Source organism: Rhinoraja longicauda, chromosome 38 (genome assembly GCF_053455715.1).
Source record: "Rhinoraja longicauda isolate Sanriku21f chromosome 38, sRhiLon1.1, whole genome shotgun sequence".
Taxonomy (NCBI): Eukaryota; Metazoa; Chordata; class Chondrichthyes; order Rajiformes; family Arhynchobatidae; genus Rhinoraja; species Rhinoraja longicauda.
The window spans coordinates 12,986,837-13,014,111 of record NC_135990.1 but is presented as its reverse complement, the minus strand read 5'-3'; positions in this window follow the sequence as shown (position 1 = coordinate 13,014,111).

Genomic DNA, 27,275 nt, shown 5'->3' with positions numbered 1-27,275 from the left:
CTGAGGTAGGGGTGCCTAAATAAGGGACAAGGTGACGTCACCGCCCCGCACACCACATGGCCTCACCCAGCCAGCGGCCACGTGCTCCCGCTTCACCAATGACGGCCGCCCGGGCCAGGAGGTGGGTTGCTAAGCAACCTCCGTTAGGTGGCCCCCGGGCCTACACCGTCCGGGCCTACACCGTCCGGGCCTGCACCGTCCGGGCCTACACCGTCCGGGCCTACACTGTCCGGGCCTACACCACCCCCCCGGGCCTAATAATGGACAAGGGCAGTCCCATACGAGACAAACCAATTTAGCCCAATATACGGGATGTCCCGGCTAATACGGGACAGTTGGCAACCCTAGGGAGGCGGAGGGGAGGGGGAGGCGAGAAAGAGGGGCTGTGTGGGGGCTAGTTAGAGGTTATGTAAAATTGGAAGGTTCAATGTTCATACCGTTGGCTGTGTGCCTTGCCGCAGTGCTCTATGTCAATGCGTGGGTGTGTAAGATGGCCACCGAGGCTGGCTATAACCCATCGGTGCAGTGGTTTAACAGGAGTCATCGCCCACAGGACAGGACAGGACAGAAGGGGAGGGAGGGGACTGAGCTTTACAGCTGAGCAAACTCGAGCGTTCAAGGAAGCATCGGGCTCACACTGCCTGTTGCTCCCCGCACGGTCAACAAAGGAATGGGACACAGATGTCTACCACAACCGAGAAAATATTTAGTGGAGAGCACATGTGAAGATGGACACAAAAAGCCGGGGTAACTCAGCGGGTCAGGCAGCGTCTGTGAAGAAAAGGAATAGGTGACAGTTCGGGTCGAGACCCTTCTTCGCACTGTTTAATACACATGCACTGGTTTGATCAAAGCATTGATAATATGCTGCCCACACATAATTGATGGATATAGACAGTTTGCTGCAGCATCGAGTTCTGCTTTCTTTCTCTGAATTCTCTTATCAGCGTTGATTGCTTCCTGTAATCAGCTTTACTCTGTCTCTTTAGCTTTCTCGGCAGACACTGAAACCTTCACTGGTATTTATTTTCTCTGTGACCGGTGCTTTCTGCTCTCCCCCCCCCCCTCCACTTCCCACATGTTTTGCTAAGATAGGATTTTACAGCCAAATTTTTTTTTTAAATCAGAACTATTTTGTATCGGAGTTTATCTTCCCCCCCCAGAGTAAATGAACAACATTAACGTTGACTTATCTTTGTTGCTTTACATCCTGTGTCTTTACCATTGTGGAAATTACCCTGTCTTTTTCTCAGCGTTGCTGTGAAGCAGATGCTAATTACTTCACACAAGAGCACATTGAGACATGGAAGGATTCTGAGCACAGGTCATTGATCAGGTTAGCGTGCGGGGATTGTAGGAACCAAAGATACAAGAGGAACAGTGTGGAAACAGGCCCAACTTGCCCACGCCGGCCAACATGTCCCAGCTACACCAGTCATAGGGCGATACAGCGTGGAAACAGGCCCTTCGGCCCAACTTGCCCACACCGGCCAACATGTCCCAGCTACACTAGTCCCACCTGCCTGCGTTTGGCCTATATGTTATGTTCGTGTCGTCATTTGTGAGTGGAGCACCAAGGCACGTTCCTTGTATACACTGGAATTTAGAAGGATGAGAGGGGATCTTATCGAAACGTATAAGATTATTAAGGGGTTGGACACGTTAGAGGCAGGAAACATGTTCCCAATGTTGGGGGAGTCCAGAACCAGGGGCCACAGTTTAAGAATAAGGGGTAGGCCACTTAGAACGGAGATGAGGGAAAAAAATTCAGTCAGAGAGTTGTAAATCTGTGGAATTTACTGCCTCAGAAGGCAGTGGAGGCCAATTCTCTGAGTGCATTCAAGAGAGAGCTAGATAGAGCTCTTAAGGATAGCGGAGTCAGGGAGTATGGGGAGAAGGCAGGAACGGGGTACTGATTGTGAATGATCAGCCATGATCACATTGAATGGTGGTGCTGGCTCGAAGGGCCGAATGGCCTACTCCTGCACCTATTGTCTATTGTCTAACAAGATGGACCACTCCGTTGTAATCGCCTATACTGAAGTGTAGTACGCAAAGGAGCGGAACATCCGCCATTTTAGTAGGCAAAACCCGCCGTTCGCTATGCCTCTCGCAGTGTAAACAGTGTTTTGGGGAACAGTATGTGTGATGATACCATTAAAATGCAGAATATATCTTATCTATCTATCCACAGATTTTTGTTATTTTTCATTTTAAATGTTTCTGCACGTTTCTGCCTACTAAAATGGCGCCGTGACGTACTACGGTTTTTTAGGGTCGAGTGGTCTATCTTGCTCCTCTAGTATCTTTGGTAGGGACGAGCTCAAAGCAGGGGCGGCTTTGTGCTGCGGGGCTTCGCGCGGACCATGAACGTCCTGGTCGGACGCGGCTTCACGCCAGAGCTCGGTTTGGCCGCGTTGCCCTTGTATTTCAATTCCCAGCGACTGGAGGTGGGAGCCGGCGATGCGGGGTAGGATATTGAGCTCCTCCCGGGCGCCGGGGCTTGCACTGCCGGGTGAAAACGACGAGAGATCACAGCTGGGAAGATTTTCCAGGACTCGAGGCCCAGGGCCTGAGTTGTAGGGAGAGGTTGACCAAGCCGGGACTCTATTCCTTGGAGCGCAGGAGGATGAGGGGTGATCTTATAGAGAGGTGTATAAAACCATGAGGAATAGATCGGGGAGATACACAGTGTGTAGGAAAAACACTGCAGGTGCTGGGTAACATCGAAGATAGACACAAAATGCTGGAGTAACTATCTAAAAATGCTGGAGTAACTATCTAACGGTCTAAACATGTGGGTGGAAATAAACCAGAGCAAAAAAGAGACGACAGACTTTAGTTATTGAGTAGAATTATCACTCGTGGAAAAAAAAGCTGTTTTTATGTCTGGCTGTGGCTGCTTTGACAGTCCGGAGTCGCCTTCCCGAGGGAAGTGCTTCAAAGAGTTTGTGGCCAGGGAGAGAGGGGTCAGAGATGATCTTGCCCGCTCGCTGCCTGCCCCTTGCATTGTAATCACAAAATGCTGGAGTAACTCAGCGGGTCAGGCAGCATCTCGGGAGAGAAGGAATGGGGGACGCTTCGGGTCGAGACCCTGAAGGGCGAGATGCTGCCTGACCTACTGATTTACTCCAGCATTTTGTGATTACAATGCAAGGGCCAGGGGGGGGGGGGCAGAAAGGCCCAATGAATGGCCAGGTGAGTTATGAACGATAATGAGATTTATTTCTGTCATGTAATATTATGGAACATTTCCAATAATAGCTTTAGAAGGAATTTGATATGTCAGGGGTAATCGGACAAATACATAACATATGTTATGAGTGAACTTCAACATCTTGACTATTTATTTCCCCTAACTAGTTACATTCCATGTGTTGGATAAAGTTAGCGTTTTGTGAAAGGATTGCATCGTCATTTAAGTTATGAAGAATGAAAATCCTCGGTTTAAGCACATTAACTAGAATCTTTCCCCTTGGTTAAGAAAGTGTAGAAATAGAAAGAAACCCAGTCAATCTTTGGTTTAATTTTTTCCTAGTTCTGAGAAAAAAGATTGAGTTAGTTAATAAGTAAAATTTTTGAAAGGAAAATGTACTCACTTTTGAAGAACGTTGGATTTGGTAACTGAGCACGAAATAAATATATTGCAAAATGTTAATGTGTTTTGGGAAGCTGTTGGCTTTCTTGTAAAGCAACCGAGTTTTCCTTCCTTCAATGTAAATCTGCAGTTCGTTAGTTTAAGAACCTGAATTTTCTGTCTACATAGGTGCAGTTCTTTGAGTTCAGGACCTTTACTTTAGACATTAACGATACAGCGCGGAAACAGGCCATTTGGCCCACTAGATCCACGCCGACCAGCGATCGCCCTGTGCTCTAGAACTATCCTACGCACGAGGGACAATTTACAATTTACAGAAGCCAATTAACCTACAAACCTGCAGGTCTTTGGAATTTGGGAGGTAACCGGAGCACCTGGAGAAAACCCACAAGGTCACAGGGAGAACCTACATAACTCCGTCCAGACAGCACCTGTAGTCAGGATCGAACTCGGGTCTCGGGCGTTGTAAGGCAGCAACTCTACCGCTGCGCCACTGTGCCGTGCTGGGTTCATTTAGTCATTAGTGATGTAGCTCAATGAGACACGTAGCCAGCTGGTGTAGGAGCCTTCTGTTATGACAGTGGTGTTTTATAATCCCTGTTTTTATCTGTAAACTGTATGTATCTGCAAAGATGCTCGGTCTGTATGGAGAAGGCACGCAGCCAGTATCTTCCAACTGGCCCAAGTTGACTTGAAGCCGGAGATGGAAGTGGGGACCATACCAACAGTTTACAACAGTAGTGTTGCTTGTGCTCGGGTTAAAGCTTGGCCTCCTCCACTGAAGAGTGTGCTGGAAGGTCACTTTCTGTTTAACGTGTCCGGTTGACCCAGGATCAACTTGTATTTGCAGGAGCGAGCTCCAGTTATGCTGATGCGTGCACAGCGCTTCCCTTCTGAATAGCTGAGGGATTTTGAGCTGATGCCCCCTTTTTCTCACCCCCCCCCCCCCCTCCCCTGAAGGCGGTGGAGGCCAAGTCAGTGGGTATTTTTAAGGCAGAGATAGATAGACTCTTGATCAGTGCGGGTGTCAGGGGCTATGGGGAGAAGGCAGGACAGTGGGGTTGGGAGGGAGAGATAGATCAGCCACGATTGAATGGCGGAGTAGACTTGATGGGATGACTAGCCTAATTCTACACCTATCACTCCTTGCCTATACTCCTCGCCGCCCCGGGTCCAGTGCTGGCTGCTCGGCGTCGCTAACATCGGGCCCGGCCGCGGGCAGCAACCGCCCGGCTTCTCCACGGCCTCCTGGGCAAGCCCCGCGCCCGTCTCTGCCCGCGCTTGGCCCAGAAGCCTCTAAATCATCCCTATCCATGAACCTGTCCAAATATCGTTTAACCTTTGTAAGTGTACCTGTCCCCTGCCACTTCCTCTGGCAGCTTGTTCCGTTGCACCCACCACCCTCCATGACTCTCCAAATAATTCCCCGCTCACCTCTCGTTGTAGGCTCCACTACCCTGGGAAAAAGACTGATCATTCACCCCCGATCTATGCCCCTTATGATTTAAAAAACCATGCATCACAAAATGCTGGAGTAACTCAGGCAGCATCTCAGGAGAGAGGGAATGGGTGACGTTTCGGGTCGAGACCCTTCTTCAGACTGATGTCAGGGGAGGGGGCGAGACAAAGAAAGGATGTAGTTGGAGACAGGAAGACAGTGGGAGAACTGGGAAGGGGGAGGGGAAAGAGAGGGACAGAGGAACTATCTGAAGTTGGAGAAGTCAATGTTCATACCGCTCGGGTGGAAACTGCTCAAGCGAAATATGAGATGCTGTTCCTCCAATTTCCGGTGTGCCTCACTATGACACTGGAGGAGGCCCATGACAGAAAGGTCAGACTGGGAGTGGGAGGGGGAGTTGAAGTGCTCAGCCACCGGGAGATCAGGTTGGTTAAGGCGGACTGAGCGAAGGTGTCGAGCGAAACAATTGCCGAGCCTGCGCTTGGTCACTCTGATGTAGAGAAGTTGACATCTTATAAACCATAAGATCTTCCCTCCAAGGAGAAAAAAGGTCCAAGTCTAATCAGTCTCTCCTTAGAACTCAAGCCATCTAGTTTAATTTTTTGTTTAGTTTAGAGATGCCGCACGCAAACAGGCCCACTGAAACCGCGCCGACCTGTAATCTCCGCACGTTAACATTATCCTACACTCGGGGCATTGTTTTGCATTTATGCCAGGCCAATTAACCCTCAAACCTTGGAGTGTGGGAGGAAACCAAAGTTGTAGGAGAAAATCCACGCAGGTCACGGGGAGAACGTACAAACTCGTTACAGACAAGCACCTGATCAAATCGGGGTCTCGGGTGCTGTAAGGCACCGTGCCGCCCGTGTAAAACTTTTCTGCACTGTCTCGTGCTCAATCACAACCTTCTATGACACCCAGAACCACGCACCATATTCCAGGTGCCACCTCACCAAAATCTTGTACAACTGTGACATGACATTCCAGCTCTTGTACCAGGGTGGTACAGCGGTAGAGTTGCTGCCTCACAGCGCCAGAGACCCGGGTTTGATCCTGACTACGGGCGCTGTCTGGACGGAGTTTGTACGTTCTCCCTGTGACCTGCGTGGGTTTCCTCCTCATACTCTGGTCTCCTCCCACACTCCAAAGACGTACAGGTTTGTAGCTTAATGGGCTTCGGTAAAGATTGTATATTGTCCATAGTGTGTCGTATAGTGCTAGTGCTTGGCGGCACGGTGGCGCAGCGGTAGAGTTGCTGCTTTACAGCGAATGCAGCGCCGGGGACTCAGGTTCGATCCTGACTACGGGTGCTGCACTGTAAGGAGTTTGTACGTTCTCCCCGTGACCTGCGTGGGTTTTCTCCGAGATCTTCGGTTTCCTCCCACACTCCAAAGACGTACAGGTATGTAGGTTAATTGGCTGGGTAAATGTAAAAAAAATTGTCCCTAGTGGGTGTAGGATAGTGTTAAATGTACGGGGATCGCTGGGCGGCACAGACTTGGTGGGCCGAAAAGGCCTGTTTCCGGCTGTATTGATATGATATGATATGATATGATGATAGTGTATGGGGTGATCGCTGGTCGGCGTGGACTTGGTGGGATTTACAACTCTCTGGGTGAAAAAGTTCTTCCTCATCTTCGTTCTAAATGGCCTACCCCTTATTCTTAAACTGTGGCCCCTGATTCTGGACTCCCCCAACATTGGGAACATGTTTCTTGCCTCGAACGTGTCCAATCCCTTAATAATCCTTCTAAATTCCCTCCCGCTGAGTTACTCCAGCATTTTGTCTCTGTCTTCTGTATAAGATGTCTCCAGCATCTGCAGTTCCTTCCTACACATAAGCTGTCGTTGTGGGCGATTTTGCTGCTTTGTGTGGGTTTGGCTGCAATAACTCTGCTCGCCCAAACTAGATGCTGTAGTTTTCTGCTTATTGAAGAAATTAAGACTGCTCTTTGTGGACAGTCATCACCTCAGGGTGCAGTATCGACAACACAGTCATTTTACTCATTTACAAGCTGCTCTCAATTATAAGTCAGCTTGCAGGGAAGTGTGGGCTCAGGAATGGAAAGTACAGTTGAACATATTTTGGAAACAACCCAAATTATGCTCTTAAAGAAAGAAAGAAATGTAAACATTTTGTTTTTGAGTATTTGCATTCCAGAATTTATATCCCTATCATTAAAATAATTGGTTTTCCCTTAATGTATTATTTAGAGTCATAGAATCATCCGGCACAGAAACAGGCCCTTCGGCCCAACTTGTTCGTGCTGACCAACATGCCCCATCTACACTAGTTCCGCCTGTGTTTGGCCCATATCCCTCTAAACTTGTCCCATCCATGTACTTGTCTGAATGTTTCTTAAACATTGAGTTAGTGCCTGCCTCAACTACCTCCTCTGGCAGTTTGTTCCATTCATCCACCATGCTTTGTGTAAAAAACGCTACCCCTCGGGTTCCTATTAAATCCCCCCCCTCACCTTAAACCTGTGTCCCCTGGTCCTTGATGCCCCTACTCTGGGCAAGAGACTCTGTGCATCTACCCGATCTATTCCTCTCATGATTTTGTTCACCCCTCACCCTTTTCTTCGGGTGCTCCGGTTTCCTCCCACATTCCAAAGGCATATAGGTTTGTCGGTTAATTGGCAAATTGTCCCTAGTGTGTGCAGGGTAGCGTTAGAGTTCGAGGATCGCGGGTCGGCGCGGACTCGGTGGGTCGAAGGACCTGTTTCCTCACTGTATCCCTAAACCAAACATTGGTTTAACTTTTTCAGTCAGAGAGTTGTGAATCTGTGGAAATCTCTGCCTCAGAAGGCAATGGAGGCCAATTCTCTGAATGCATTCAAGAGAGAGCTAGATAGAGTTCTTAAGGATAGCGGAGTCAGGGGGTATGGGGAGAAGGCAGGAACGGGGTACTGATTGAGAATGATCAGCCATGATCACATTGAATGGCGGTGCTGGCTCGAAGGGCCGAATGGTCTCCTCCTGCACCTATTGTCTATTGTCTAATAAATGAAAGATATGCAAAAAAAGTAACGATGATAAAGGATATAGGCCATTGTTAGCTGTTCGTTGGGTGAAAATTAGAAGCTGGTGCGACTTGGGTGGGGGAGGGATGGAGAGAGAGGGATGCCAGGGCTACTTGAACTTAGAGAAATCAATATTCTAATACTGTTTAGTGTAGTTTAGTGATACAGTGAAGAAACAGGCCCTTTGGCCCACCGAGTCCACACCGACCAGCGATCCACATACACTTATACTATCCTACACACAGCAGGGCCAATTTACATTTATCCCAAGCCAGTTAACCTATAAACCTGCACGTCTTTGGAGTGCGGGAGGAAACCGAAGATCTCGGAGAAAACCCAGGCAGGTCACGGGGAGAACGTACAAACTCCGTACAGACAGCACCCGTAGTCAGCGTCGCACGTGGGTCTCTGGCGCTGTGAGGCAGCAGCTTTACCGCTACGCCACCAACATTCTGCACTAACTGGTGGACTGTGGTCATGTACGGTGATAGTCTTGCTGAACTGTATACAAAAAAGGTATTGCAAAAAGAATCCATTGAAGTACCTTTAAAATGCAGTCACAGTTAGTAACAGGCCACAGCAAAATCCTACCAACATCAGTGAAATGTTGACCAGATAATTCGTCGTCTTTACATATTGAGATTAACGGGTCTGGGAAAACGTCCTGTCTAGAAATTGTGCCAAGAGGGTGGATTGTTTAGTTGTGTGCAGAGGGTCCAGCCAAGATTGTGTGCCTGGTTCCTCTAGTGGGGATTGAACCTAACCCTCACGGCCTGGTGGCGCAGCGGTAGAGTTGCTGCCTTACAGCGCTTTCAGCGCCAGAGACCCGGGAGCGATGCTGACTACGGGCGCTGTCTGTACGGAGTAAGTGCGTTCTCCCCGTCAGCATCTAGGTTTTCTCCGGTATTTTCGGTCTCCTCCCACACTCCAAAGACATATAGGTTTGCCGGCTCGCAGTCTGAAGAAGGGTCTCGACCCGAAACGTCACCCATTCCTTCTCTCCCGAGATGCTGCCTGTCCCGCTGAGTTACTCCAGCATTTCGTGTCTATCTCAGGTTCGTAGGTTAATTGGCTTGGTATAAATGTAAATTGTCCCTAGCGTGTCTCGGATAGTGTTACTGTGTGGGGATCGCTTGTCGGTGTGGTTCGGTGGGCCAAAGAGCCTGTTTCCCTGCTGTAACTCTAAATTAAACTAAACACTCGGCTAATTCGGGGACAGTGCTGGTGACATGGACATTGTAGGAAGGGTCTGCACATGCTGGTTTAAACCAAAGATCGACACAAAATGCTGGAGTAACTCAGCAGGTCAGGCAGCATCTCAGGAGAGAAGGAATGGGTGACGTTTCGGGTCGAGACCCTTCTTCAGACTGACCTCTGAATCTCCTCTCCTTCCTGTATAAACTGTGAACACTATGTTTATCCTCCCCTTTGAGGCGATAAACGGGCCCAGCTTTTGCATTAGAGTCAGAGAGTCATACAGTGTGGAAACAGGCCCTTCAGCCCAACTTGCCCATGCTGATCAACATGTCCCATCTACACTCATCCAACCTTCCTACATTTGGCCCATATCCCTCTAAAGAAGGGTCTCGACCTGAATCGTCACCCATTCCTTCTCTCCAGAGATGCTGCCTGTCCAGCTGAGTTTCTGCAGCTTGAAGTGTCTTATCCTCTGGTGACATGGATATTGAGTTGCCATAGTTACTAGGGTGGGACTGGTGCCCACAACTACCTGACTTGGAGGCAAGAGTAAGGTTGCCAACTGTCCCGTATTAGCCGGGACATCCCGTATTTTGGGCTAAATTGGTTTGTCCTGTATGGGACCGCCCTTGTGCGCTGTAGGCCCGGGGGGGCGCTATAGGCCCGGACGCTGTAGGCCCGGACGGGGGGCGCTGTAGGCCCAGATGTTGTAGGCCCGGATGTTGTAGGCCCGGACGCTGTAGGCCCGGACGCTGTAGGCCGGGGTGCTGTAGGTCTGGACAGTGTAGGCCCGGAGGCCCGGGCGCCGCCTAACGGAGGCTGTGTAGCAACCTGCCTCCTGGCCCGGGCGGCCGCCATTGGTGGAGCGGGAACACGTGGCCGCTGGCTGGGTGAGGTCTCGTGGGGCGAGGGGTGGTGACGTCACCTTGTCCCATATTTGGGAGTGAGGAAGTTGGCAACCCTTGGTAAGAGTGTTCACTTCCAGCAAACAAAAGACAGGACTGGTCATGAGAGAAACCCCTGCCCTCTCGGACTGGAGCCAAATTACACGTGGTAACAAAAGAGAAAATGATTTCCATCGTAAAATACAAGGCGCTGAAGGTCCGTGTGTTCCTCTCACTCTCTCGTACCCTGGCAGGGTGCAGGTTTTGGACAAATGCCACTTCGTGTTTAGTCTTTTCTTTCTGTGCCAGCGAATGCAACCTATCGGTTAAACAATCTCCACTTGCCAATGTATTTACTCATCCAGTTTGTTTTTCTTTGCGATCATCGTGTCACGGTGGCCTGTTTGTGAGAAGGACGTGGGTGAAGGGGAAAAGGTGTGGAGACCAGCGCAGAGCGGGGGCTGATTAACTGCGGGGCCAACGGGGCAAAGCTTGTGGTAATTTGCCCCTCAGTGTTTGCATGGAACCTGCTCTCTCAATCTCAGATAGACACAAAAAGCTGCAGTAACTCAGCGGGACAGGCAGCATCTTTGGAGAGAAGGAATGGGTGACGTTTCGGGTCGAGACCCTGCTTCAGACTGACCTCTGAATCTCCTTTCCTTCCTGTATAAACCGTGAACACTATGTTTATCCTCCCCTTCGAGGCGATAAACGGGCCCAGCTTTTGCGTGGAGTCAGAGAGTCATACAGTGTGGAAACAGGCCCTTCAGCCCAACTTGCCCATGCTGACCAACATGTCCCATCTACACTCATCCAACCTACCAGCATTTGGTCCATATCCCTCTAAACCTGTCCTATCCATGTACCTGTCTAAACGTTTCTCGAACGTTGTGATAGTACCTGCCTCATCTACCTCCTCCGGCAGCTCGTTCCATAATAGAGCATAGAACTGTTTTCAAATTTGCAGCTACTTTGTGAAAAGCTCCACCAATTTCTGACCCGATTTTGTCAATCTCTTCTCCTCTCAAAAGGTGGATTTCTACAGAAAATCGGGCCCTCAGAGGAGATTGTTGAATGTTGCTAATGTCCGAGGGGATTATTGCAAACAATCTGTCTATAAACAGTGGCAAACATTTCACAAATAATTAGTACAACTTGATCTGTGGAATAACCGACTGTCCAAAAAGTACTGTACTAGTTTAGCTAATTGATACTAAATTAATAATTCAATTATTAATTCATCAAATCATTTTAATTAACTAATTTATTTGGTTTATTTTTGTCATGTGTACCGAGGTACAGTGAAAAGCTTTTGTTTGCGAGCTATCCAGTCAAAGAAAAGACTATGCATGAATACGCAGTGTGTATAAAGGGGACAACATTTAGTGCAAGATATGTTTTTCGGCACGGTGGCGCAGCGGTAGAGTTGCTGCCTTACAGCGAATGCAGCGCCGGAGACCCGGGTTCGATCCCGACTACAGGCGCCGTCTGTACGGAGTTTGTACGTTCTCCCCGTGACCTGCGTGGGTTTTCTCCAAGATCTTCGGTTTCCTCCCACACTCCAAAGACGTGCAGGTTTGTAGGTTAATTGGCTTGGTAAATGTTTAAAAAAATTGTCCTTAGCGGGTGTAGGATTGTGTTAATTCGCGGGGATCGCTGGTCGCCGAAGGCCCTGTTTCCGCCTTGTATCTCTAAACTAAAAACATAACATTGAAACCCAAAGGAAGCATGCAAGTACAGCAGGCAGTGAAGAAAGCCAATGGAATGTTGGCCTTCAGAACAAGAGGAGTTGAGTATAGGAGCAAAGAGGTCCTTCTGCAGTTGTACAGGGCTCTAGTGAGACCGCACCTGGAGTACCGTGTGCAGTTTTGGTCTCCAAATTTGAGGAAGATATTCTTGCTATTGAGGGCGTGCAGCGTAGGTTTACTAGGTTAATTCCCGGAATGGCAGGACTGTCGTATGTTGAAAGACTGGAGCGGCTAGACATGTATACACTGGAATTTAGAAGGATGAGAGGAGATCTTATCGAAACATATAAGATTATTAAGGGGTTGGACACGTTAGAGGCAGGAAACATGTTTTCAATGTTGGGGGAGTCCAGAACCAGGGGCCACAGTTTAAGAATAAGGGGTAGGCCATTTAGAACGGAGATGAGGAAAAACTTTTTCAGTCAGAGAGTTGTAAGTCTGTGGAATTCTCTGCCTCAGAAGGCAGTGGAGGCCAATTCTCTGAATGCATTCAAGAGAGAGCTAGATAGAGCTCTTAAGGATAGCGGAGTCAGGGGGTATGGGGAGAAGGCAGGAACGGGGGACTGATTGAGAATGATCAGCCATGATCACATTGAATGGTGGTGCTGGCTCGAAGGGCTGAATGGCCTACTCCTGCGTCTATTGTCTATTGTCTAAGTCTGATTAAAGATAGCTGAAAGGTCTCCAATGAGGTAGATGCACGATCTTGTTTCATTTGGATAACAGGCAATATCTATTTTTAAATATTGCTTCTCTTTGGAGGGCAGCTGGTATGTTGCCCTTATGTTCTAGTGAAATGTTAATTCCGTTAAATAGTTGTGTTTTACGTGTGACTCAGTGTAGTTTGTGTCCCAGGTGCCGTGTCCAGTTTTCTGGCCGTAGCAGGTTAGCATCGCAAACTCGGACATCCCATACGCCTGATTGGAACTGTGCAGTTACAGGCAAAACCAAAGAGACAAAGTACTGGAGTAACTCAGGCAGCATCTCTGGAGAACATGGAGAGGTGACGTCTCACACCCTTCTTCAGTCTGATTGCAAGCTGGAAGGGAGAAGGGGCAGGACAAAGTCTGGCAGCTAATAGAGATGAACAGACAGAAGGTGTGAAACAAAAGGGTCGTGGAGTTGCAAATTGTGAAGCTAGAGGAAAGGAATGCAGGTGGAAGGGGAGAGGGAGGGGAGAAATAGGTGCAAGTCCAGGTGGGCCGCAGGGGAGGGGATGGGGAGAAAAGGGTGGGGGAGTGATGTGGGGTAAAAAGGGAGAGAGGGAGGATTTCAAACTTACTAAAATTGGAGAATTCAGTATTCATACTGGGATGTAAGATGCTCACGCAGAATATGAGGTGTTGTTCCTCCTAAGGCATAAGGTTTCAGTGAGAGCTGAAATTAGTTGGCGTTGATCTGCATAAAGTGCTGGAGTAACTCAGCGGGTCAGGCAGCCTCTCTGGAGGACATGGATAGGTGACGTTTCACAGAGTGCTGGAGTAACTCAGCAGGTCAGGCAGCATCTGTGGAGAACATGGATAGGTGACGTTTCACAGAGTGCTGGAGTAACTCAGCAGGTCAAGCAGCATTTCTGGAGAACATGGATAGGTGATGTTTCACAGAGTGCTGGAGTAACTCAGCAGGTCAGGCAGCATCTCTGGAGAACATGGATAGGTGACGTTTCACAGAGTGCTGGAGTAACTCAGCAGGTCGGGCAGCATTTCTGGAGAACATGGATAGGTGACGTTTCACAGAGTGCTGGAGTAACTCAGCAGGTCAGGCAGCATCTCTGGAGAACATGGATAGGTGACGTTTCGGGTCAGGGATGAAGAAGGGTCCTGGCCAGAAACGTCACCTATCCAAGTTCTCCAGAGATGCTGCCTGACCCGCTGAGTTACACACGCGCTTTGTTGTGTAATTCTTTAGTATAAACTAGCAGGTCAATCAGCACAAAAAAATCATCAACGATGGATGTTAAATTGGAAAGGAGCAAAACAAAATTTACGAGGAAAATAACTGCAGATGCTGGTACAAATCGAAGGTATCACAAAGTGCTGGAGAAACTCAGCGGGACAGGCAGAATCTCTGGAGAGAAAGAATGGGTGACGTTTCGGGTCAAGACCCTTCTTCAGACCAAAATTTACGAGGAGATTACCAGGTCAGGAAGACTTTTATTCACAAAATACTGGAGTAACTCAGTAGGTCAAGCAGCATCTCAGGAGAGGGTCTCGAGGAGAGGGTCTGAAGAAGGGTCTCGACCCGAAACGTCACCCATTCCTTCTCCCCTGAGATGCTGCTTGACCTGCTGAGTTACTCCAGCATTTTGTGAATAAATACCTTCCATTTGTACCAGCATCTGCAGTTATTTTCTTACAGGTCTGGAAGATTTGAGTGATAAGGAAAGGCTGCATAGGCTGGGCCTTTTTATTCCCTGGAGCCTGAGGTGTCCTTAAAGAGGTTTAAAACATCACGAGGGGCATAGTTGTGGTCACGAAAAGCATAAAGAGATTTAAAATGACTTACAATTTACTCTTGTGTAGGAAGGAACTGCAGATGCTGGTTTAAACCGAACAGACACAAAAAGCTAGAGTAACTCAGCGGGTCAGGCAGCATCTCTGGATTGAAGGAATGGCTGACATTTCAGGTCGAGACCCTTCTTCAGACAGAGACTAGTCTGAAGAAGGGTCTCGACCTGAAGCGTCACCCATTCCTTCAATCCAGAGATGCTGCCTGACCCGCTGAGTTACTCCATTATGTCTTATCATACAATTTACTCGTGCATTATAGTGCACTGTTGTCAGCGGGAGAATTGGGCAGGATGAGAGGGTGGGGGGAGAGCTGGGATGTCTGTCCAGGTGCTCGTGTCTGGTTTATAACAGAGTGCCCTCTGGATTGTTATCTCGATTCTCTGCACTGGTGTATTGGGACATACTGCCCATGGGAGCTGCCGCGTTTCCATGACGACGCATGCCTGGCGAATGAATGGCTGATGAGTTTACGGGTTTTGGTTCAGTTCCCGTACTCTTTATTGCGCCTTTAGTTTTGGCTCGGAGCAAGGGATGTTGTGAATAAATACCTTCGATTTGTACCAGCATCTGCAGTTATTTTCTTATATTAGGCCACAGGTCAGTCTGAAGAAGGGTCTCGACCTAAAACGTCACCCATCCCTTCTCTCCCGTGATGCGGCCTGACCCGCTGAGTCACTCCAGCATTTTGCGTCTACCTTCAGCCACAGGGAGTGTGTGCAAACACCGCACGGATCAAACCCGGGTCTCTGGCGCTGTGAGGCCACAGCTCTACCCGCTGCGCCACCGTGCCGCCCACGTCAAGCTGAGTTTTCAGTCATTGGCACAGGTGCGCTGAGATGCAATGAAGGCTGTTTGCAGCACCATCACTGGCACATAAACGCAGACGTCAGAGGGAACGTGCAAGCTCCACACTGGCAGCACCTGAGGCCAGGATGGAACCTGGGTCTCTGTACCCACTGCACCCGTCTGCTGCCCCGATTAAACACAATCAAACACATCTGACATTAAGTCTGGAATTATTCACCCTGACCATGAAGCTGCAGACTGGTGAAAAGAAACGTAGCTGCTTTACTAATTAGGAATGGATAACAAAAGCAGGCTGGCCATGCCCACACTGCGAATGAATAAGCAGTTTGTTTTCATCTGGACAAATGGTGATTATATCATTGCATTAATTACTTTCAAATGTGAGGAGGAGTGAAGTGGAATGTATGTGCGTGTTTGCAGCCAAGTTCAAGCTGTCCCAGTCACAGACTGCATTTACTGCTCTTTCTCAGTCACAGTTTGGTTTCTTAGTTTGGAGATACGGCGTGGAAACGGGCCCTTCGGCCACCATCATATTTGCCTCCACTACCACCCCATGGCAGGGCGTTCCAACCACCCACCACTCTCAGTGTAAATACACCTGCCCGCACATCTCCTTTAAACATGAAGGTAGACACAAAGTGCTGGAGTAACTCAGCGGGTCAGGCAGCATCTCGGGAGAGAAGGAATGGGTGACGTTTCGGGTCGACACCCTTCTTCAGACTGATGTCAGGGGAGGGGCATCTGACGCGGAGGCCTCTGCTGAGGACAGACCGTTCCGTATCAGATGCCCCTCCCCTGACATCAGTCTGAAGAAGGGTCTCGACCCGAAACGTCACCCATTCCTTCTCTCCAGGGATGCTGTCTGACCCGCTGAGTTACTCCAGCGTTTTGTGTCTATCTACACAACTGTGCTCATTATCTACTCTTGTGTCTCTTCAATAGACAATAGACAATAGGTGCAGGAGGAGGCCATTCGGCCCTTCGAGCCAGCACCACCATTCAATGTGATCATGGCTGATCATTCTCAATCAGTACACCGTTCCTGCCTTCTCCCCATACCCCCTGACTCCGCTATCCTTAAGAGCTCTATCTAGCTCTCTCTTGAATGCATTCAGAGAATTGGCCTCCACTACCTTCTGAGGCAGAGAATTCCACAGATTCACAACTCTGACTGAAAAAGTTTTTCCTCATCTCCGTTCTAAATGGCCTACCCCTTATTCTTAAACTGTGGCCCCTGGTTCTGGATTCCCCCAACATTGGGAACATGTTTCCTGCCTCTAACGTGTTCAACCCCTTAATAATCTTATATGTTTCGATAAGATCCCCTCTCATCCTTCTAAATTCCAGTGTAAACAAGACTAGCCGCTCCAGTCTTTCAACATTTGACAGTCCCGCCATTCCGGGAATTAACCTGGTGAACCAGCATCTGTAGTTCCTTCCGACACATTCCATTTCATCTAAATGTCCGTTGTATGACACAGTCACAATGTTTACAGGCTGCAACTTGTCTGTTGTCATTGATTGAATTGATTGGAAGATACAGCATGGAAACGAGTGCTTTGGCCACCGAGTCCACAACAGCCATTGAGCATCCTAGTTCTGTGTTAAGGCATGTGCTCATCCACTCCCAACTAACCTCCAAATCCACACAGTTGTGGGATGTGGGAGGAAACCGGAGCACTTGCAAGAAACCCACGCGGTCACAGGAAGAACGTGCAAACTCCACACAGACGGCAACTGGGCTCAGGATTGAATCCAGGCTCCTGGAGAGGTGAGGGAGCAGCTCTGCCACCGACTAATCCCAAAAGAGGTCTTGTAAGAAAATAACTGCAGATGCTGGTACAAATCGAAGGTATTTATTCACAAAATGCTGGAGTAACTCAGCGGGTCAGGCAGCATCTCAGGAGAGAAGGAATGGGTGACGTTTCGGGTCGAGACACTTCTTCAGACTGATGTCAGGGGGGCGGGACAAAGAGGTCTTTGACATTTGCTGTGTGCAGTTTGGCTGCTTTCCTACATCACAACAAATACTGCATCTGGAGATGAAAATGGGAAAGATCTGTGGTACAGATGAGAAGAGAAAGCCTCGCTGCCCTGCAAGGCTCCAGTGAGAAGTGTTCAACACTAATCCAAGGCTCTCTTGCCTCTCTATCTGCACCACAGCACTTGATCAATTAAACAAGCAGGGAGCTAAGACCTTATTTGTGAGGGGTGGGGGCTCATTGAACCTTACTGAATAGTGAAAGGCCTGGATAGAGTGGATGTGGAGAGTATGTTTCCACTAGTGGGAGAGTCCAGGACCAGAGGCCACAGCCTGATGATAAAAGGACATACCTTTAGAAAGGAGATAAGGAGGATTTTCCTCAGCCAGAGGGTGGTGAATCTGTGGGATTTATTGCCACACGGCTGTGGAGGCCGTATCATTCGGTATTTTTATGGCGGAGATCAACAGATTCTTAATTAGTACGGGTGTACTGACGCCAGGGGTTATGGGGAGAAGGCAGAAGAATGGGGTTCGGAGGGAGTGATAGATCAGCCATGATTGAATGGAGGAATGGAGACTTGATGGGCCGAATGGCCTAATTCTGCTCCTATGTCTTATGAACTAACAGTTTTTTGACACTTGGTCGTGGGCAAATCTGATTTCATTTAATGCAGATCAATAGACTCTGAGAGTAGCACAACACACAGGAACAGGCCCCAAAAGGCATGGTCAAGGGTTGGCTGTATTAGAATCACCATAAACAGGCCCATTGGCCAACGTCCATGCCAACCAAGATGCCCCATATAAGCTCGTCCTGTTTGACCGCATTTGCCCCATATCTCTGTTTCTGAAACTTTCTAAGTAAGTGGAAGTGAAAGTAGTTTCCGATTACCTGCTAAATGCTCATATCTGCCTACACTAACTCCAATTACCCACAATGGGTCCCATGCCCTGAGAATTGAAATATTTGTCAATAGAATTGCTAAATGCCACAAGTACCTGCCTCCACCTCCTCTTCCAGCAACGCATTCCAGACTCCCACCATCATCTGTGTGAAAACACTCCCCCTCAGACCACCCGTCCCCTTGTGTCTGAGACACTCTCCCTTGGCAGAACGATCTCCATCAGTCTGGAGCCTGAGGCAACCTTCCTCGCTTCACAGAAGATCATCATTTCTTGCATCATCTGCAAACATTTGTCATCACTTCTTACTTATCATACCTCACTAGGCACAGAGGTCAGCATGGACATGGTGGGCTGAAGGGCCTGTTTCTGAGCTGTGTGTCTATGTGTAGGAAGGAACTCCAGATGCCGGTTTACACCGAAGATAGACACAAAATGCTGGAGTAACTCAGCGGGACAGGCAGCATCTCTGGAGAGAAGGAATGGGTGACTTTTCTGGTCGATACCCTTCTTCAGACTTGAAAGCCTTGGTGCCCTGACTGTGAGTGTGTATGTGTCTCTCTGTCTGCCTCTCTGTCTGTCTCTCTCTCTGTCTGCCTGTCTGTCTCTCTGTTTCTCTGTGTCTCTATCTGTCTGTTTCTCTCTCTGCCTGTCTCTCTGTCTGTCTCTCTCTCTCTGTCTGTCTGTCTGTCTCTCTCTCTCTCTGCCTGTCTCTCTGTCTGTCTCTCTCTCTCTGTCTGTCTGTCTGTTTCTCTCTCTGCCTGTCTGTCTCTCCGCCTGTCTCTCTCTCTGCCTGTCTCTGTCTGTCTCTCTCTGTCTGCGTGTCTCTCTGTGTCTCTGTCTGTCTGTTTCTCTCTCTGCCCGCCTGTCTCTCTTTCTGTCTCTCTGCCGGTCTGTCTCTGTCTCTCTTTCTCTGTCTCTCTTTCTCTGTCTCTCTGCCTGTGTGCTGCTTGTGAATCTGAAGTGGTGGGAAGGGATTCTTTGACGGGTGACGTTGGCCTGCCGTTGTGAAACGAGTGATGTCTGTACATGAAGTGCAGCGGTGGCAGTTTCCACAACACAGAAGCCAGTGTGCATGTGCTGAGAGCTGGGCTTGTGGAGGAGCGTTTCTATGGCTGTTTTGCTTCGTTGCTGCATGACTGCGCAACCTATCAGTGCCCACACCCGGTGGTGCAGTGTGGGGTTTCACTTCTGTGTAACTAGTAATTCTTGGAAATCACCAGTGAAAAATATCTGAATGAAACTATCTTGCCTTTTTCTTCTATGGTTGGAGATGATTTATTTCAGTACTGAAAGTGCAAAGCCCTGAGCAAGATCTGCCTGCCCAGCTCTTACAGCTAACTGCGCACTTTAGTTTAATTTAGTTCATAAGTTTTAGGAGCAGAATTAAGCCATTCGGCCCATCAAGTCTTGTCTGCCATTCAATCATGGCTGATCTATCCTTCCCTCTTAACCCCATTCTTCTGCCTTCTCCCCACAACCTCTGACACCGGTACTAATTAAGAACCTGTTGATCTCCACCTTAAAAATACCCAATGACTTGGCCTCCACAGCCGTCTGGCAATAAATTCCACAGATTCCTCATCTCTTTCTAAAGGTGCTTCCTTTCATTCTGAGGCTGTGGCCTCTGGTCCTAGACTCTCCCACTATTGGAAACATCCTCTCCACATTCACTCTATCTAGGCCTTTCACTATTCAGAGATACAGTGTGGAAACAGGCCCTTCGGCCCACCAAGTCCGTGCCAAGCAACAATGACCCATACACCTAGGGTTGCCAACTGTCCCGTATTAGCCGTGACATCCCGTATTTTGGACTAGATTAGTTTGTCCCGTACGGGACCGCCCTTGTCCCGTATCAGTAGGGTTGCCAACTTCCTCACTCCCAAATACGGGACAAGGTGACCTCACCCAGCCAGCGGCCACGTGCTCCCGCTCCACCAATGGCGACCGCCCGGGCCGGGAGATAGGTGGTGGAACTGTAATGAGTAAATATTAAATTTAAGTGCAAGATTATATAACTGTATTAATTAATTAAGACGGGGTTAAAATATAAAACAGCAGAAAAGCCAATTTCCACCTGTTTGGGCTGATTATCAACTAATGTGCATATTTACTTCAACAAGTACTTCCGTATGGTTAGTCGAGTCGCGTATATCAACTCTTTCTTCATAACTTAGTCATACATTTTATGACATTGTTCTTTTATTCAACACCAAGGGAATTGGGATGTGTAAGGAAAATGCAAAATTTAAAAATTTAAAAAAAAACATTTTTTCTTTTTGTTGCAAAAAGTATCTCTGTTCAATCACCTTTCTATAAATAGCAGAATATACTCATGATAGGCCTGACATTGTACATGTCAAGTCAAGTCAAGTCAATTTTATTTGTATAGCACATTTAAAAACAACCCACGTTGACCAAAGTGCTGTACATCTGATTAGGTTCCAATGGGAAAAAAAAAGAAACATACAAACATACAAACATACAAACACGCAAACAGTTCACAGCGCCTCCTCAATGAGCCTCAAACGCTAGGGAGTAGAAATAGGTTTTGAGCCTGGACTTAAAGGAGTCGATGGAGGGGGCAGTTCTGATGGGGAGAGGGATGCTGTTCCACAGACCAGGAGCTGCAACCGCAAAAGCGCGGTCACCCCTGAGCTTAAGCCTAGACCGCGGGATAGTGAGTAGCCCCAAGTCGGCCGACCTGAGGGACCTGGAGTTAGAGAGGGGGGTTAGAAGATTTTTGATGTAGGGGGGGAGTGTCCATTTAGGGCTTTATACGTGAATAGGAGGAGCTTGAAGTTGATTCTGTACCGTACATGGAGCCAGTGGAGAGAGGCCAGAATCGGGGTGATGTGGTCCCTTTTACGGGTACCCGTCAGGAGTCTCGCTGCGACATTTTGGACCAGTTGCAGGCGGGACAGGGAAGATTGGCTGATCCCAGTGTATAGGGAGTTGCAGTAGTCTAGGCGGGAGGAAATGAAAGCGCAAATGATTTTTTCTGTGTCGTCGAATTGGAGGAAAGATTTGATTTTAGCTATGGTTCGAAGTTGGAAGAAGCTGGCTTTTACCACAGCGTTGACTTGCTTATCAAATTTTAATGCAGAGTCAAATATCATGCCGAGATTTTTGACATGCGGTTTGACTAGGCAGGATAGACTTCCAAGACTGCCTGTTATCAATTTGATGGAGTCGGGGGGGCCGAATAGGATGACCTTAGACTTGCTCTCATTTAATTGGAGGAAGTTCTGTGCCATCCAACATTTTATGTTCTCAAGGCAGTGTAAGAGGCTGTTTAAATTTGACTGGTTGTTGGGTTTCAGGGGGAGGTAAAGCTGAGTGTCATCGGCATAGCAGTGGAAAGAAATGCCGTGCCTTTGAATGATTTGGCCAAGGGGGAGCATGTATAGAGAGAAGAGAATGAGGCCTAGGATGGAGCCTTGTGGAACTCCGCAGGAGAGGCTAGCTGGAGCAGAGGAATAACTGCCTATGTTGATGGTGAAACTCCTATCTTTGAGGTACGAAGCGAACCAGCTCAGGGCAGTGCCATCAATGCCAACCGCGTACCGGAGACGGTCAATAAGGATGGTGTGGTCCACTGTATCGAACGCTGCGCTGAGGTCGAGAAGGAGCAGGATTGCACAGTCGCCGGTGTCGATGGCGAGAAGCAGGTCGTTGTGTACCTTCAACAAGGCAGACTCTGTGCTGTGGTGGGCTCTGAAACCTGACTGGAAACTTTCCAGGATGGTGTATTGGTGCAGGTAGGGCACTAATTGGTTTAGAATTGCCTTTTCAAGGACTTTTGACAGGAATGGCAGTTTGGAAATGGGTCTGTAGTTGCTAGGCAAGGTGGGGTCTAGGTTAGGTTTTTTCAGTAGGGGCTGGACCACCGCATGCTTGAAACTGGTTGGAACAGTGCCAGTGGCCAGAGAACTGTTGATAATAGAGAGGATGCTGGGACCGGCTATTGCAATGACATCCTTCAGAAGGGCAGTGGGGGCAGGATCAAGGGGGCAGGTTGCAGGTTTCATAGCGGAGACAAGCTTTGCAAGGGAGGATAGAGTGACGGGTTGGAAGCAGTCCAATTTAGATGAACAGACTAGTGAGACAGCTAGGTCACGGGTGGGAGGGGAAATGTTCATTCTTTTTTTTATTTTTTATTTAATTTTCTTTTTTTTAAATTTTTGAAAAGCATATGTACAAATAGAAATTAAAAAACACATTTGTTACAGAGTTCTTACACAGCTTCAATTTTTAAATTTTTAAAGAGAGAAAGTAAAAAAAAACAAAACTATAAACTATTGGAAAGAGAGAATAAGAATAAGAGGATTAAAAAAAAAAAGATCTGAAAAATTAAAGGGAGTAGATCCTGGAGACAATAACCACAGTTGTACATCCAACCCCTAACTCAAGTTTCAACTTTTAATTTAAAATTTTAATTTTAGTCCTGTGCCAAACCCATTTACTTTTCTAAAAATTCAATAAATGGAGACCATATTTTTAAAATGAAATGTTAAATGTTCATTCTAATGTTCTCAACTTTGTTGGTGAAAAATTTAGCGAATTCTTCGCACTTAGCAGGGGACCCAACTAAGCTGGTACTGGGGGCGGGACATATGACAGAACTACATGTACTCCAAGAACTACATGTACTCCAAGAACTACAGACTGTTGGAAATAATAGGCGTTTTTCACACGTGAATGTGTGAAAATGTACGCGCATTTGGCGTGCATACTTTCTTTTTGCTGAAAAGTTGCATTACGCGCCATATTATGAATTTTGATGTAAAATTCCGAATTTTGGACATGAAAATTATGAATTTGTAAAATCAAGTGTAGGGAGCTCAGCACAAAGCCTACTGTGTACTGTGCTTCATTCAACAGCAGCAGAGTTACTGTCTCGTGTTCTGCAAAGTGTAACCTGACCACGCCAAAGTACACTGACAGAGATTGATTGTGTACCATGACACGCATAATTACGGTGAGGTTAATGTAAGCCTTCGGACAAGAGGAAGAATGCTCTAGGATCAGTCCCTGTTTTTAGATTTAGATTTTAGATTTAGCGATACAGCGCGGAAACAGGCCCTTCGGCCCACCGCCCAGCGATCCCCGCACACTAACACTATCCTACACACACTAAGGACAATTTTTACATTTGCCCAGCCAATTAACCTACACACCTGTACGTCTTTGGAGTGTGGGAGGAAACCGAAGATCTCGGAGAAAACCCACGCAGGTCACGGGGAGAACGTACAAACTCCGTACAGACGGCGCCCGTAGTCAGGATCGAACCTGAGTCTCAGGCGCTGCATTCGCTGTAAGGCAGCAACTCTACCGCTGCGCCACCGTGTCGCCCTGTAGGAAGGAACTGCTGATGATGGTTTAAACCGAAGAGAGAGACACAAAACGCTGGAGTAGCTCAGCGGGTCAGGCAGCATCCCTGGAGAAAAGGAATAGGTGATGTTTGCGGTCGAAGCCCTTCTTCAGACTTGGAGTCAGGGGAGAGGGAAACGAGAGGTATAGACAGTGATATAGAGAGATGGAGAACAAATGAATAAAGATATGCAAAAAAGTAACGATGATAAAGGAGACAGGCGATTGTTAGTCGTGGCCTGGGTGAAAATGAGTTACAAGGAGACTCAACGAGACGACTTTGAAGGTCGTTCAGCGACTTGGGTGGGGGAGGGATGGGGGGAGAGAGAGAGAGGGGTGCAAGGGTCACTTGAAGTTAGAGAAATCAATATTTCTGGAGAAACATGCGAACTGGGGAAATACTTCTGGAGAAACATGCGAACTTCTGGGGTGTAAGCTGCCCAAAGTGAAATATGAGGTGCTGTTCCTCCAATTTGAGCTGGGCCTCACTCTGACAATGGAGGAGGCCCAGGACAGAAAGGTCAGTGTGGGAATGGGGAGAGGAATTAAAGTGTTTGGCAAACTGATGTGCCGATTTTTCGGTACCTTCAACAAACACTCCCCTCCCTCTTATCTTCCTCGCCCCTGCCCCCCCCCCCCCCCATCCTCCAGCAAAGGTCCGTTAACCATTTCCACAGTTCGCACGGTGTTTCCCTATCTTAAAAAAAAAACATTATTTTATTTTTATTTTTTATTTTTTTCATTTATATTTTATTTTATTTTTTTCACGGAAGGCCTCCAGAGTCCCCGTGGACACCGCGTGTTCCCTCTCCAAGGACACGCGGGCACGGACGTAGGCCCGGAACAGGGGCAGGCAGCCGACCTCTGTGAGGCCATCGACTACCCGCTGCCTGGACCCGCGGTCGGCCATCTTGGCCAGGCCCAGGAGCAGACCGACAGGGAGACCCCCTCCTCCCTCCCGACCCTCCCCCCTCGACTACCCGCTGCCTGGACCCGCGAATGGCCATCTTGGCCAGGCCCAGGAGCAGACCGACAGGGAGACCCCCTGCTCCTTCCCCCCTCGACTACCCGCTGCCTGGACCCGCGGTCGGCCATCTTGGCCAGGCCCAGGAGCAGACTGACAGGGAGACCCCCTCCTCCCTCCCGACCCTCCCCCCTCTGTACCGGGTGCCTAAAAATTAAAAGCGTAGGGCTAAAATGGAGCCAGAACCTGAGGAGCAGCCCCTTGAGATACTGGAACAGGGGCTGCAACCTCACGCACTCTATATACAACCGGTACACGATCTCCTCCTCGCCGCAGAAGTGACAGGCGGCAGACGAGACCGTGAACCGGCTCAAGCACCTGTTACAGGCCACAGCCTTATGCAACACTCTCCACCCCAGGTTTCCCTCTTGGGTCTTCACCATCTCTCGCCAACAATCGGCCTATCAGGGAAACCACTGTGCCTCAGCTCATCTGCTGCCGGCACCAATTTGTCCTGTTTTTTTTCTTAGTTTAGTTTAGTTTAGAGATACAGCGCAGAAACGCCATTTCGGCCCACCGGGTCCGCGCCGACCAGCGATCCCCGCGCACTAACACTATCCTATACGCACTAGGGACAATTTTTACATTTACCACGCCAATTAACCTACAAACCTGTACGTCTATAAAGTGTGGGAGGAAACCCGAAGATCTCGGAGAAAACCCACGCGGGTCACGGGGAGAACGTACAAACTCCGTACAGACAGCACCCCTAGTCGGGATCGAACCTGGGTCTCCGGCGCTGCATTTGCAGTAGGGCGGCAACTTTACGGCTGTGCCACCGTGCCGCCCACAACCTTGCTTCCACTTTCTACCCCCCCCCCCATTGGTTTGAAGAAGGGTCCCAACCCAAAATATCACCTATCCATGACCTCCAGAGGTGCTGCCTGATCCACTGAGTTAACCAGGATTTTGTATCTATCTTTGGTACAAACCTGCACCTGCAGTTCCTTTTTATAGCATAATCAAGAGCCTTTGCATCCCCTCTTCTCCCCTCTCCTGTCGGGCAGATGATACAAAAGCTTGAAAGCACGCACCACCAGATTCTGGAATACTTTCTTCCTTGCTGTTATCAGACTACTGCACGGACCTCCCATTAACTCAGGTGTAGTCCTGATCTTCCAGCCTACCCCATCGTGGACCTTGCACTTTTTCTCTGTAACTGTAAGACGATAGCGCTATAACTCTGGAAATTTTCTCTTCCCACTACCAGTTGTACTTGTGTCTGGCTTGGCTGTACTCATGTATGGTATGATTGGACGAGATAGCATGTGAATAAAAGATTTTCGCTGTACCTCGGTAGAAGTAAATATCACCGGCAACTTGTGTTGGAAATAAAAACTGCAGATCATCATCATCATATCATCATATATATACAACCGGAAACAGGCCTTTTCGGCCCACCAAGTCCGTGCCGCCCAGTGATCCCCGTACATTAACACTATCCTACACCCACTAGGGACATTTTTTACATTTTACCCAGTCAATTAACCTACATACCTGTACGTCTTTGGAGATGCTGGTTAAAATTGAAGGTAGACACAAAATGCTGGAGTAACCCAGCGGGTCAGGCCCAAAGATAATAGAGCAGAGCAAGATAGACCACTCGACCCTGAAAACCGTAGTATGTCACGGCGCCATTTTAGTAGGCAGAAACTTGCAGAAACATTTTAAAAGAAAAATAACAAAAATCTGTGGAATTGATAGATGAGATATATTCTGCATTTTTATGGTATCATCACACATACTGTTCCCCCAAAACACTGATTGCACTGCGAGAGGCATAGCGAACGGCGGGTTTTGCCTACTAAAATGGCGGACGTTACGCTCCTTTGCGTGCTACACTTCAGTATAGGCGGTGTCGACGGAGTGGTCCATCTTGCTCCTCTTAATGAGCTTAATAGAGCTCATTAAGAGCTCTATCTACCTCTCTCTTGAAAGCATCCAGAGAATCGGCCTCCACCGCCTTCTGAGGCAGAGAATTCCACAGATTTGTAACTCTCTGGGTGAAAAGGTTTTTCCTCATCTCCGTTCTAAATGCGCTACCCCTTATTCTTAAACTGTGGCCCCTGGTTCTGGACACCAGGGACAACTTACAATTTTACCAAAGCCAATTAACCTACAAACCTGTACGTCTTTGGAGAACGTGCAAACTCAGTAGAGACAGCACCCGTGGTTCAGGATCGCACCTGGGGCGGTCTGGCGCTGTGAGGCAGCAAATTTACCACTGTGCTGCCGCTCAATTGAATGACTTAACTAATTGAAAGGTAATTTGGAGCATCCTGTTTATTTGAGGTACTGCAGCTCGGTTTGCAGGGTTGATTTGTTAAGTGCGGGGTGGGGTTGCAGGACTTTAGATTTGCTGACTTTTGCCCATAGCTACTTTAGTCATAGAATCACACAGCACAGATACAGGCTCGTCTGCCAAGTCGTCCTTAGACTAAGATGCACTATCGAAGCTCGTTCCATTCGCCTGCATTTGGCCCATATGGGTGGCACGGCTGATGGAGCTGCTTCCTCACAGCGCCGAAGACCCGGGTTCGATCCTGACCTCAGGCTCTGTCTGTGTGGAGTTTGCATGATCTCTCTCTGTGTGCGTGGGTTTCCTCCAAGGGCTCCTGTTACCTCCCACAAAGACGTGTGGGTTTGTGGGTTAATCGGCCTCTGTAAATTGCCACTGATGTGCAGAGAGTAGATGAGAAAGTGGGATAACATAGAACTAGTGTGATGGTCAGTGTGGACTCGATGGGCTGAACGGCCTGTTT